This window comes from Elephantulus edwardii, unplaced genomic scaffold (genome assembly GCF_000299155.1).
Source record: "Elephantulus edwardii isolate Elephantulus edwardi_28Jun2011 unplaced genomic scaffold, EleEdw1.0 scaffold00325, whole genome shotgun sequence".
NCBI lineage: Eukaryota > Metazoa > Chordata > Mammalia > Macroscelidea > Macroscelididae > Elephantulus > Elephantulus edwardii.
In genome coordinates this window covers 1,412,540-1,425,887 of record NW_006400075.1, presented here as the reverse complement: position 1 = coordinate 1,425,887, position 13,348 = coordinate 1,412,540, and the positions used below count along the sequence as shown (strand labels likewise).

At 56.1% G+C, this 13,348-nt stretch overlaps 1 protein-coding gene across 1 annotated transcript in view; it reads left to right on the top strand.

The window, feature by feature from the left end:
* Nucleotides 1–13,348, top strand: part of RTDR1 (rhabdoid tumor deletion region gene 1) — a 66,327-nt gene that overhangs the window by 44,634 nt on the left and 8,345 nt on the right. The gene's annotated exons all lie outside the window — the stretch shown is intronic.

Below are 13,348 nucleotides of genomic sequence, written 5' to 3'. Positions count from 1 at the left end.
TGTGTCCCCCACTGCTCACCCACACCGCTCCCTGCAGTGTCCCCACTGCTCACCCACACCCCTCCCTGCTGTGTCCCCCACTGCTCACCCACACCCCTCCCTGCTGTGTCCCCTGCTGCTTGCCTACACCTCATCCCTGTGGACCGCCTGGTAACTCCTCTGGTCCCCCTCCCATTGCCATCTCCAGAGCAGGTGCTGACGCTGTGCGAGCAGATGGATGGGTGGATGGATGAACATAAGGAAGTGTTTGCACAGAGCTCACGTGCTTCCTAACTCACCCTGTGTCACCCACTGCGTAGCTCTTGGGCAAGGCAAAGCCATGTCACAGTGCAGCCCCGTCACCTCCTCCTGGGCCCGTTAGCACCCACCACCCCACCCGCCAGCAACTTGAATGTGCATCTCCACACTCTGTTGTCCACACACCACAGGGCACATCCAGCTTTGAATCCCCCTCAGGAGGAGCAAGTCTTTGTGCAGCCCCCACCAGGGAGTCCACCTCACCCTCTCAGCTCACCTGACCACCAGCTCAGCCAGGCCACCTCCTGATTCACATAAGGCTCTGCTGTGTCCATGCTGGAGCCCTCTTGGGACTGCTCATTCCTAAGGGCTGTTCTGGACTCTCCCAGGAGGTGCCATGCTCCCAGGAGAAAGCTGACCTTCAGGTTCTTGGTGGTGACCATCCCATGTACCCCAGTCCCATGTAAGAAACCTCTAGGCCTGTGTGTGTGGCTCTGCTGACCACTGCCCCTCTCTGCCATAGAGCTCTCTGCAGAAAACCAAACCAAGTGTGAAGCTGACCCATAGTTCATGGCCTACATGCATCTCAGGTGTGAAGCTGACCCCTGGCCCCTGTGTAAATCAGGTGTGAAACTGACCTGCAGCTCATGGCCCACAAGTGTGGCAGGCATGAAGATGCCTCATAGCTCATGGCCCACATGCATGTCAGGCGTGAAGCTGACCAATGGACCACGTACATGTCAGGTGTGAAGATGACCTGTGACTCACAGCCCACATGTGCCAGCAGATCTGTGACTCACAGGCATTTCAAGGGGTGATATTTGTAAGTAGATAAACAGGTCTTTATCCCTAGGTGTCTCTGGATGACCCAGAACTCCTAATTTTTCCTTCAGTAGCCAAGTCAGAACACTCCACCCCATTCAGACATGCACACTGAGTAATGAGATTACTACAATGATGTGCCATAAAGAGAACTACTGATGGGCAGCAAAGATGACCCATGTCATCTCCTGTAGCATTGCAGACCCTGACAGACAGAAGTCAGCAGGGATATCTGGGATGCCCCCTGACACAGCCAGAAAGCTATTCTGGGACATCCTTCTGGCACCTGGGTCAGGCCACCTGGGGCCTATGACAGGCCTCTTCCTCTGCAGACCTTCTCCTCGGCCTCCACAAGCTGCGGCTGGTTCTGAAGCCAACACCAGAATGAAGTGTCCACAGTATTAGCGACCATAGGCGGCTACACAGCATCCCAGGCCTCCTGGGGTCTTCTCTAAAGGAAAATTAGGGCTCCCTGGGGGTGTCCTTGGCCTGTGGTCACTGAGGATGACCTGAGGAATTGTAGGACAAGCCCTTTGACAAGTCTATCTCAGGAGGGAGCCAGTCCAGGTGGTCCCCAGGCCAGGAGGAAAGAGATGCATGGGAGATGGCAGGCAAAGGGCCTGGCTGGACTGTCTCAGAGAGTCACTAGAGAGGGCAGACTGCATCCAGGCTGTCCAGAGAGAGCAAGTCTTAGGAGGGCTGCAGCTGGGTTCCTGGCTCCAGGAGGGTCCAGCAGAGGTAAAGGCTGTGGCCTTGCTTGGGCCCCTCGAGAATCCCCTTAGTCCTCAAGGTCTCTGCTGCCTTGCTATGCCTGTCCCTGGCTCTGGGCATGGCTACTCCTGGGCCCAGCTCCCCAATGAGGCTTCCCTGGGCTGGACCCTCTGTGGACCATTCTTCTGAAACCTCCTCGATCTCTGGCAGGAGCTTCCCTCAGAGGTGAGCAGCATCTCCTGTCTTCTCCCTCCTCTCTGACCTCCCCTGAGGCCACTCTCCATGCCCAAGCCTATGAGACACAAGGGTGGCTGGCAGGGCCGATCAGACTGCTGGGCAGAGATCCAGAGCCAATGGCAACAGGAAGGACTGGTATGCTGTTGTGAGGCCCTGCCAGGCAGCCCTGGGCCCTGGTCAGATGAGGCCTGATAGAAGCCAACCCCAAAATGGATCTGAGGGGCAGTGTGGAGTCAGAGATGTAGATCAGCAGAGAGGGGCTTGAGCCCACCTGACCCTATGGGAGCCTAGGGCATAAATGCCACTGGAGCTGTTTCCTCTCTTTTGGGAGCAGGCAGGAGCAGGCAGGGGTGGCTCCCAGGAAGACATAGAGTTCCCAGGTGTTCCTGGAAGCAGCACTGAAGTCTGGCCACTGTCTGGGTAGGCAAGATAGCTCAAAGTCAGGGAATTGAGCCACTGCTGGGGCAGGGCAAGTCGGCAAGTTGCCCAATACCCACTCCACTGTTTCCAACAGTCTGGGTCTTTCAGAGATAAATGATCGCCTCACACTGCCCCTGCCCACATGCCACCACAACACAGAGAAGGAGGTGCAGAGGGGTCCTCCCTAGAGGCAAGACATGCCCTGCCCCTGCCTGCATGCCACCACAGCACTAAGGAAGGGGTGCATGAGGCCCCCCACTCAGAGCCAAGGCATGCCATTCCCTTACTCCTGCCTGCAAGCCACCATAGTACAGAGAAGGTGCACAGGGGTCCCCCCAGACTCCCCCCCGTCGAGTTGAGGCATGCTCTTTCCTCGTCCCTGCTCGCTTGCTACCACAGTACTAAGAAAAGGGCGCTTGCCCCCCCACCCAGAGCCAAGGCATGCCATTCCCCCGCCCCTGCCCACATGCCACCACAGCAGAGAAGGAAGTGCAGAGGCCCCCACCCCTGCCCACATGCTGTCACAGCATGGAGAAGGGAGTACATGGGAACCCTCTCTCAGCCAAGGTGTGGCCTTCCCCAACTCCACCTGGCACCGCTCACTCGGATTTCCCTGAGCACTGAACACTGTCCTGCTATGAGATACCTGAGCAAGCCATGCCCTCAGCTGGGACTTGTTCTATGCAGTCAACTCATTTTCAGGTGGCCACCTGGCCATCCTGTTCCCAATGAGAAATGTCTGCACATGATGCACTGCTGACTACCCTACACTCATCTGTTCCTCCATCCCCGTGTCCCCACGGAACGTAGTGCTGACCACTCCACACTCCATGTCCCAATGGCACTGTCCCTCTATCCCAGTGTTCCCACAGGACATGGTGCTGACCACTCCACACCCCCTACAGCACTGTCCCTCCATCCAATGCTCCCACAGGACATAATGCTGACCACCTCACACTCTATGGCCCTATGGCACTATCCCTCTATCCTAGGGTTCCCACAGGATATGCAACTGACCACTCCACCTCCTCTCTGGCATTCTCTATCCCTGTGCCCCCACAGGAAATAGTGCTGACCACTCCATATTCCACGTCCATAAGGCACTGTCCCTTTATTCCAGTGCCCCCAGAGAGGACATAGTGCTGACCACCACACTCCACACCTCCTATGGCACTGTCCCTCCAATGTTTCCACAGGACATAAAGCTGACCATCTTACACTCACCTTCCCTATAGCACTGTCCCTTCATCCCAGTGTCCCCACAGGACATAGTATTGACCACTCCACATTGCATGCCCTATGGCACTGTCCATCTAATGTTTCTATAAAGGATGGGCTGCTGGCTACCCCATATGCACCTCCCCTACAGCACTATCCTTTCATCCCAGTGTCACCACAGGATAGGCTGTTGGCCACACCTACACTGCTATCCACACAGTTGAGCTGGTCAATGCTCTAGCTCTGCAGTGCTAGTGAGGGTGGGCAGCAAGATGGCCAGGAGCCTGTCCCACTCTCTCTGAGAGGACTGAGAAGACCCCTCAGTCTGCCAGTGGTGTGTCCAGGCCTAAGCTGCTCCTCTGGGGTCCCCAGCCACAGGGCCTGGGGCAGCCTGGCACAGACTGGGCTGAGCTAGGCTGCTGTTGCCATTATAAGAAAGTGCCCCACTCTATACCATGTGACCACTGCCCCCCCACCCCAGCCCAGCCCTGGATCTCCCCACTCCAGTGCCATTATCCAGTAGTGTAATGGACACTCACTCCTCAGACCCTAGACCTCCCTCAGGACCCTCTCTGGCCACACCAGGCATGGCATCAAGCTGCTTTCATTTCCTCTGCAGCCTGGGGATAGTCTCCTGTCCTGCCCCAGGGAAGCATGGAGACAGGACTGGGATGCAGTGCTAAGGCCAAGTGAGGTAGCTAGGCTGCAAGGGGACAGCAGTGCCAGGAAGGTCCTGCAGTGCAGGGGTCAGTTGGTACTCTCCCCTGCCTTGGGCGGGGCTGGGCCAGCTGGGGACATGCAGGGTGCAGCGCTGTCACAGGAAAGCCAAGCTTGGCACCAGCCCAGCATTGAAGGGACATGAATAGATTTTGGCTGAGGACAAAGAGTTTGATTAATCAGAAATTGGATAATGGAGACAACACTAATTATTTTCTTCTCAGAATTTTATCGAGAAATATTTGCACAGCCTTTCAGAAGGAATGGGGTGAGTGAATCTCTCTCAGGTCTCCACAGCCTCAGAGACCCCCTCCACGTTGGCCTCTGCTCCACTTCTGCCCTCTGCTCCACTTCTGCCCTCGGCCACCTTGGCTCTGAAGAGGTGATGAGTGGGCTCCCTTCCATGGGATCTAGGTCTGAGATAGACCCCCACCTTGCTGGTTCAGGAGGACAAGGACACCTGGGGAGGGGAAGGCCCTCTCTGTAAGCTCCAGGCCTGAAGGAGACCCCCACCTTGCTGGTACAGGAGGATAGGGACCCCTGAGGAGGTGAGGGCCCTCTTGTGTGGTCCAGGCGTGAGGGAGACCTTCATTCTGCTGGCACAGGAGGACAGGGATCATTAGGGAGGTGAGGAGGGGCATCCAGGCCTGAAGGAGACCCCACCATCCTGTTGGCAGAGGAGTGCAGGGATCCCTGGCAGCTGGGCATTTCTCCCTATCTTCACTCCCTGGGCTACCGGGACCGCTTTGCTGCCATTGCCCTGGGCAGGCTTCCCACCTCCCATGTTACCCGACAGCCCAGCACCTGGCTCTGCACATTCTTGATGCTCCCTGCTATCTCCCTCTCATTTGTTCGTCACGTCATTCACTGTGTGGAGAGTCTGGCTCCGCTTACCAAGGGCTTGAGGAGGGAGGGGTGTGCAAAGAGACAGAGGCTGGGCCTTGGCTCCAGGCCAGGGTGTAGGTGCCAAGTGGAGCGCAGCTCAGGACTTGCAGATACCCCCTTACCCACAGCTGGCACCGATCAGTCATGCCTGTCCTCTGAATGACCAACTTACACCCATGGCCCTGTGTTCACTCTAGACACCCTGGTGGCCTCCAAGGCTGTGGGACACTGGCCATCTTCCTTTTCAGCACAGGTCCTGTTGCATGTGGACTACTGACCCTGGGCTCTTTGGGCCCCTCTGCACAGGTGCCTCAGACAGATGCCCCCAGGGCTAGCCTATACCCTCTACCAGGCCAGGCCTTACCATCAAGGGGAGGCAAATGGTGCAGAGAGTGAGTGAAACCGACCAGGGCTCCTGACAGGCCGGGGCTGCACAAGGACATGGCTTCTCAAGTGAGGTCCATGTGTGGGCACAGCCTTCAGGACACATGGGGAGCTGGGACCAGACACCAGAGCCATCAGGTCACCTATGTATACGTCCAAGAGCCACACCCTGCAGGTCATCATATGAAGAGACTCACACCTCACAGACTTTGCCTTCAGGGGGGGTTTGAGTGGGCTCATACCCCATACCTCACATCCCATACTTACAAATTGTCAAGTAAAGAGACAACAGACCTGCTTTTAGAGGGCTCATAAGTTGTCATGTGAAGAGACAGATCTACCTTTGGGTGGGCCTCAGGGTAGACCCAAATCCTCACCTGTCCCTCATCTGGAGCCCTAGGAACCTAGAACCATGGGACAGGGAAAACACAGAGTCATGCAGAGCAGAGCAAAGCAGAGCTTTCCCACACTTTCCTGACCCCTACTGTGTGCTTGGCACCACTCCGGCCAGCGCCTCACAGGGAGTAGCTTCAGATAAGAGAAGCACGGGTCCGGGTGCTGCTTCCGACGGAGGGGCCAGGGTCGAGGTGTTGCGTTAGACAGAGGGGCTAGAACTGGGGTGCTGCTGTAGACAGTCCTGGCTGGGCCCCAGGATGGAACCCAACATAAGTGGTTTTGGAGGCCCTTTCTCCAGAACCCTAAGGAGCACAGTGTTAGCTGTGAGAACAGCCATTTTATGCAGAGGTAACTGCCCTGAGGCTTAATCAAGGGGCTGATGATCCTGCAAGACTTGGGACCCTACCCATCATGCACACAGGCATGGTCCACAGCCCAACGAGAGCGTGTACTCCCACCTGAGGACACTGACTGCTGAGAACAGGTGGCCCCACAGCACGAGCTGGAGGACACTAGCCCATCAGGAGTTCATGCCCTCCAAATTCCACAGCACAGGGACAGCAACTCACTGAAAGTGTGTAGTCCCTGCAGCACCAGGGACAGCAGCCTGTGATAGAGCACTAGGGACAGTTGAGAGCTTGTGTTCTCACAGTACTCCCAGAGCACAGGGGACAGTGACCTCTGAGAGCGTGTGCCCCCACAGCACTGGCACTGGCAGATCCAGGAACAGGTTAGAGGAAGGGAAAAAAAAAGCAACCTGAGGCTAGGACAGAGCAGGTGGCCTGGTGCACCCTACACTCCTGGGTGCCAATCCCATCTGCACCAGCACCCCTGCGCTTGGAGGTGTTCTTGGCCCTGCTGTGAGAAGCACGGGTAGAGCCCCTTCAAAATCTCACGTAAAGGAAAGAAAACAAGACCTCCAAAGTAAGCAACTCCCCCAGGCCAGGCATCTCCAGGGAAGGCCCTGTCTACCCTGTGAGCGGGTTCTCCCATGAGACTTAGTAAGGGAAGAAAGGGTTAGATGGAGAAGACAGAGGGCTTCATGTGGCCAGCACCCCTGCCCAGAACAAGGCTGCTTCCAGGCCAGTCTCTAGTACCTCTGGATGATCATCCTGGGAACCAATAGACCAGACCACCTTGGGGGAAGGTGGGTCACACCCAACTACTTGGGGGTGTTGGGCTGTTGGAGTGGGCAGCTGAGCTATCTAGGGGGAAGGTGGGCATTAGGGAGGGGAAGGCAGGCCAGCTGGGTAAAGGGAGAGAAGATGGGCTGTTGGGGAAGACAAATGCGGATGGGGTGGGGGTGATAGGTAAACTCAGGAGGGAGGATAGGCTGTCTAGGGGGAGGGTGGTCCCTCTGTGTGCTTGAGTGAAGATACATCATCTGGGGGGAGAGGTGAGCCATCTTGAGGGGAAAGTTGGTCCTCTGGGGGGAAAGTGGACCACTGGATGGAAAAGTAAGCTGTCTGGGGACAAGGTGGCCTGTATAGCAGGGAGGTGGGACATCTGGAGGAGGAAAGCTGAGCCATCTGTGGGAAAGGCGGCCCATCCGGGGGAAAAAGTGGGCCATCTGGGGGGAAGGTAGGCTGTCTAGGGGAAAGTAGGGTGTGTGTGGGAGAAGGTGGGCCATTGGAGGGGGGTTAAATGGTATGTCTGAGTGGGGAGGTGGCCCATCTGGGGTAAAGTGGGCTGTCTAGGGGAAGGTAGGCCATTTGGGGAAAGGTGGGCTGTCTTGGGGGGAAGGTTGGCTATCTGGGGGGGAAGGTAGGCTATCCAGTGGAAGGTGGGGGTAAATAGTGGGAAGGTGGGAAAGAAAGGGGGGGGAAGGTGGGCTGCCTGAGGGGGGAAGATGGACCATCTTGGGGGTAACATGGGCCATCTGGGAAAGAAGGTGTGTTGTCTGGTGAGGGTTAAGATGGGCTGTCAAGGGAGTAAGGTAAGCCTCTGGAAGGGAAAGTGGTTTGGGGGGCAAGGTGGTGTACCAGGGATGGGGTATACTACTCTAGAGAAGGGTAGGCCACCTTGGGGCCATACATCCTCTGTGCAAATGCATATACATAGCTGAGTGAAATAGCATTTCAAGTCCACTCTGTAGGGCTTTAGCCATGACTCCCAGGCAAGGCTTCCTAGGGCCTGTCCTCGTGCTTCTCTGTGCAGCCCTATGGGAGATGGTGGTCTTCTGAAATGTTGCTAATGACCTTGCTCCTACCCACCACCCATCCACATGCAAAGCGGCAGCACAAGGTTGGAGAAGGAACTGGGTGACATTGTGGCTCCTCCCTCCACAAGACTCCAGCAGCAGCCCTCTTTAGCACTTTTTGATGGGTTCTCCAGGGGCATCTCTGAGAGTCAGACCTTAATTTAAAAGCAAATCACAAAGGAAGCAACGTAGCAGGTTCCGCTGAGCAGAGGAGCTCAGGAAGAAGCCACAGGGATGTGGTGCTGTCCAGCTACCCAGGTCAGTCCTGTCCACATTGTGCCCTTCCAAGGATCCTGCTTTCTCTCTGTGGAACAAAAACTCACTGGGGGTAGGGCAGGTCCATTGCCCACACAATGGAAGGAGCCCATCGGTCAGTAGCCCTCCATCAGTGGCTGTTTAGGGCACTGGCAACCCACAGTCAGCACTGGGCTTAACACACTACCATCAAGTATTGAAAAAGTAATTTTCAACAATGACTCCATGTATCTTGCTGACCCTGCCCACAGCTCAGGCTTGCAGCCTGCATCCTGCTGTGCCCACTGCCATGGCATCTGACAGGGACTGATCAAGGTCTTCTAGCTATCTGGTGCGTTTGGGCCCAGATCACCTCTCGGCCTCACCTGTTCTTGCCCACTAGGGCCTCAGGCTTCCTCTATCTGACCCATCCTCCTGGCTCCAGCCTCCTCCCTGGTCAGTGCACACTGTCCTGCTCCTCACACCCTGCTCCACCCTTCCCCACCATCCACATGTCCTCCACAGCCAATGAAGAGTCCTGTGGACTACTGATGAAGATTCCACCTGCTCTGTGGGGGTCCCAGGGCTTCCCATCTCTTATCTGTTCTCTGTGTCCAGCCATCCTTTTCTCTGTGCAGCCCAGGAATTTCCATTCCCACCTGTTCTCTCCATCTAGCCCCCCTCTGCTCTGTGGGGTCTAGTGCTTCCTTTCCCTCACCTGCAATCTCAATCCATAGCTACTGGTTCTCTGTTTCAATACTTTCACACGTGCCCTTCCTCACTTGACCCTCTTTCTGCCTGCACCCACACTGCTTGGTGTTCGACGCCCAGTTTGCAGTTTTCCTCCATGGCATTACTCAGTCTGTTCACCTCTGCTAAAAGGGTAAGGGTCAGGAAAGTGGGAACTGGGCTGGTCTTGCTTCTAGCTGCCATGCTATGCCTGGCCAGGAGCACAGCTGAGTAAGCAGACTGTGCAGGGCATGGCACTTGTTGGCTGCTAACGTTTCACAGAGCACGTCGCCTGTGATGAGGACTTGTGGAGGAATGCCAGAAAGGTGTGGAGACTAGTGTGTGTATAGAATTCTTCCTGGTGGCATGGACCTGGGGCAATTGGTGTGTGGGAGACTCCTTCTTGGTGCTATGGACATGGGAGGGCCTGGTGTATGAGGGGATCCCTTCCTGGTGGCATGGTGTGTGTGAAGATCCCTTCTTGGTGTCATGGACATAAGGGGCCTAGTCTGTGTGAGATTCCTTACTGGTGTCATGAATATGGGGGGGCATAATATATTGGAGACCCTTCCCTGGTGGCATGGACATGGGGGGCCTGGTGTGTATGGAGAACCCTCCTTAGTGGCATGTACTAGGGGGCCTAGTATGTGTGAGATTTCTTACTGGTGGCATGGATATGGGGTTGCCTAGAGTGTGGGGAGACCCTTTCCTGGTGGCATGGACATGGGGGGGGTCTGGTGTGTAGGGAGAACCCTCCCTGGTGGCACGGACATGGAGGTGAAACCTGGTATATACATTGATCCCCTCCCTCCCTTGTGGCATAAACATGAGGAGAGATCCTGTCCTTGAAAGCGTGGACATAATGGGGGGACCTGGTATAGCATGGACATGATGGGGGGACCCAATGTATGGGGAGAATCCCCCTCCCTGGTTGTGTGGACATGATGGGGGTACCCAGTGTATGGGGAGAGTCTCCCTTTCTGGTAGCATGGACATGGTGGGCCCTGGTATGTGGGCAACCCCTTCCCAGTAACATGGATGTGAGTGGGGCCTATTTTGTGGGGTACCCCTACCTGATGGTATTGATGGGGGAGCTAGGGGGTGTGTGGACCCCTCCCTGGTGGCACAGACATGAATTGGCCTCACTCATGTGTGGGACCCCCTCCTGATGGTATGGACACATGGAGATGTCCAGGCATGAGAGCAGACCTCTCTTGTGGTCCAAAGAAGGTCCTCTTTCTATGGCATGGATTGGAAGGGGGCTGGGCGTGGTTTTGTTGACCCCACGTGAGAATGGAACTGGACCAGGCTGGCTCTGCCAGGCAGTACGGTGTGATCCAGATGCTCTCTTCCCTAGGGCAGGAGTATCTGGATACACCCATGCTCTCCCATCTGCATAGCTCTGAGTCTTCCACCCGCTGCCCTTGGTAAGGCCCAAGCCTCCCTGTCCTTCCTGCTGGGCACAGCACCGTGTGGGGCCTAATACCCTGTTTCCTTTCTGGGGATGGTAGGAGCTGCCCTTGCTCCCTTCCCCTTGGACTCACAAGCCTGGTCATGGTCAGAAGTGGTGACAGCACCTGCACCACATATGTGTCATAAGTCTACAGAGGACAGCATGGACTATGAAGCCACACCTTTTGTAGGTATACATAGGAGAGCATTAACTGGAAAGCCATGTGTGTTGTAAGTCTGCAGAAGGGAGCGTGGATTGTGAAGTTACATGTGTTAGAGGAAAGAGTCGACTGTAAAACACGCATAATAGATGTCTACAAAGGTGTGGATAAACTGTGAAGGCCTGCATGTTGGAGGTCTTCAAAGGCAAGTGTGGACTGTGAAGACACACATGTTACAGATCTACAGAAGAGAGCATGGACTATGAAACCCCAAGTGTTGGAGCTGTACAAAAGGTGAGCATGAACTCTAAAGACACTTGTGTTGGAGGCCTACAGAGGACACTGTAGAGTGTGAAGCCACATGTGCTGGAAGTCTATAAGGGTGAATGTGGACTGTCAAGCCATGTGTGTTGTTGGTTTACAGAGGAGTGTAGCCTGTGAAGCCACGCATGTTAGATGTCTACAGAGGTGAGTGTGGACTGTGAAGACACATGGACTGGAGGTCTAGTGGGGAAAGCAGAGACGGTGGAGACGTGTGTTGTATGTACTGTGACCCATGTATGTTGGAGAGAAGACTGTGTACTGTGAAGCCATGAATGTTGGAGGTCTACAGAGGAGAATAAGGACTGTGAAGAGATGTGTGTTGTAGGTCTCTAAAAGAGAGCATGGACTATGAAGCCACATCTACAGAAAGCATGGACTATGAAGTCACATGTGTTAGAGGTCTACAGAGGAGACTGTGGGCCATGAAGACACACATGTTGGAGGTTTACAGCAGGAGGCATACCATGACACCCAGTCTGTTGTTGGTCTAGAGTATGTGGACTGTGAAGCCAAACACGATGGAGGTCTTACAGAGAAAAGCATGGCCTATGAAGATATGCATGTAGCTCTATAAAGGTGAGCATGGACCGTGAAGCCACTCATGTTCTAAGTCTACAGAGGGGAGTGCGGACTTCTCACAGTGCCTCTCTATCAAAGGGCCCACTTGCCATTTGCATTCTTAAAGCCACACACACCCAGGTCTGCTGTCTCATCTCCCAGTGATATTCCCAGAGGGGTGGTCCACACGCACCAGGCCCATTATCCAGAAGTTTCTAAGAACTTGGGATCTGGGACACAGCAGGCTGGGACAGAGGTGGGGTTCATGTGTACTCTTCTGTGCTCTATCTTAGGGTCCTGGCCATGCTCTCTGATTATAGTGGACAAGGCAGAGGCCACAAGGAGGGCCTTGAACAGCTTCCAAGCACTAGGCACAGACAACTCACTTCATGAGGGCAGGCCGGCTCAGCTCTCCCTGCAGTGGCCAGGACCGGGGCCTCCAGCTTATGTGTGTCTGTAGGGTGGGGTGGGGGCAGGCCTCCAAAAATGAGTCAGACAGCCCTTCAGAGGGAGCAGGCACATAGCCCTGAGAAAGCATCCGAGAGGCCAAGGGAGAAAGCGGCCTCAGACTTTGACAAGAGAGGAACTGGACCTTTTCCTCTCATCCTGCCTCGGCAAACCCACAGGGAAGGCCTTCAAGAATAGATGCCAGGGCTGCATCCTGCCTGAGGGGCCTCCTTCCTCTGCGTGTGGCCAGGTTTCTCCTACTCACTAAGCCTCCAGATGGATCCTCTCTGAGATGCTTCCCAAAGACAATCAATCACCTAGCTGAACAGGTCCCTAAGGTAGGCACCAAGGACTGGTGGCTGAGGGCGGCCCTGGAGTCTTGAAAATTCTCCTCGCTCTCCGGTCAGAGCTAGAGCTGCCAGAAGCTTCCTTCCCTTCTGCGGACAAGGAGCCCCAGGCCCAACCCGACAACAGCTTCCTGCCCCCAGTCTCCCCTCAGTCTTCACCCACTGGGTGGCCCTGCCACACCCCGAGCTCTTACAAGCATGCCTGCTCCCGCCAAACCCCAGAACTGTCCATCCCCTTCCCCCTCTGCCTGCAGTGCCCACCCCAGCCATGTGACGCCCTTCAAGTACCAGCTGAGATGTCACCTTGCCCACGGGCCCGCCTGACCCTGGCTAGAGCCACCTCCCCAGGTCAGGCACCACTCTGGAGTTGGGCTGCGTGCAGGGCCACATCGCCCTCAGGGCAGTGCATACCGGCCTCGCGGGGTGGACAGTCCACCGTGCCTTCCCCCACCTGCCCTCCATCCATACCCGGCCCTGAGGAGCAAGGGCCCAAGGAAGGTTTGATTGGATTCTGCCAAAGCTGCTTTCAGACGGAGCCTCACTCAGCAACCCGATCCCCTGACCAGCAAATCAGAGGCCAGAGGGGCGGTCAGTGGAGGGAGCACCTTTCTAGGCTGGACCCTCGCACCAGGTGGCCCATGGTGGTGCAGACCGCGGGGAGCTGAAGAGCCCCCCTCTCCTGCTGTCAGAGCCCGGGTTGGGCCGGGGGTCCTCGTGTCACCCCCAGAGGGCGCGGCGCCGCCCTGACAGAAGGGCTGGGTCACCCCGCTCCCCGAGCACCCCCAGCATCCCCACCGCGCCAGGTCCGAGGGTCAATGCCCATCCCCGCTCCGCAGCCCCCCGAGCTCCTCCCCACGGACCCCGACATC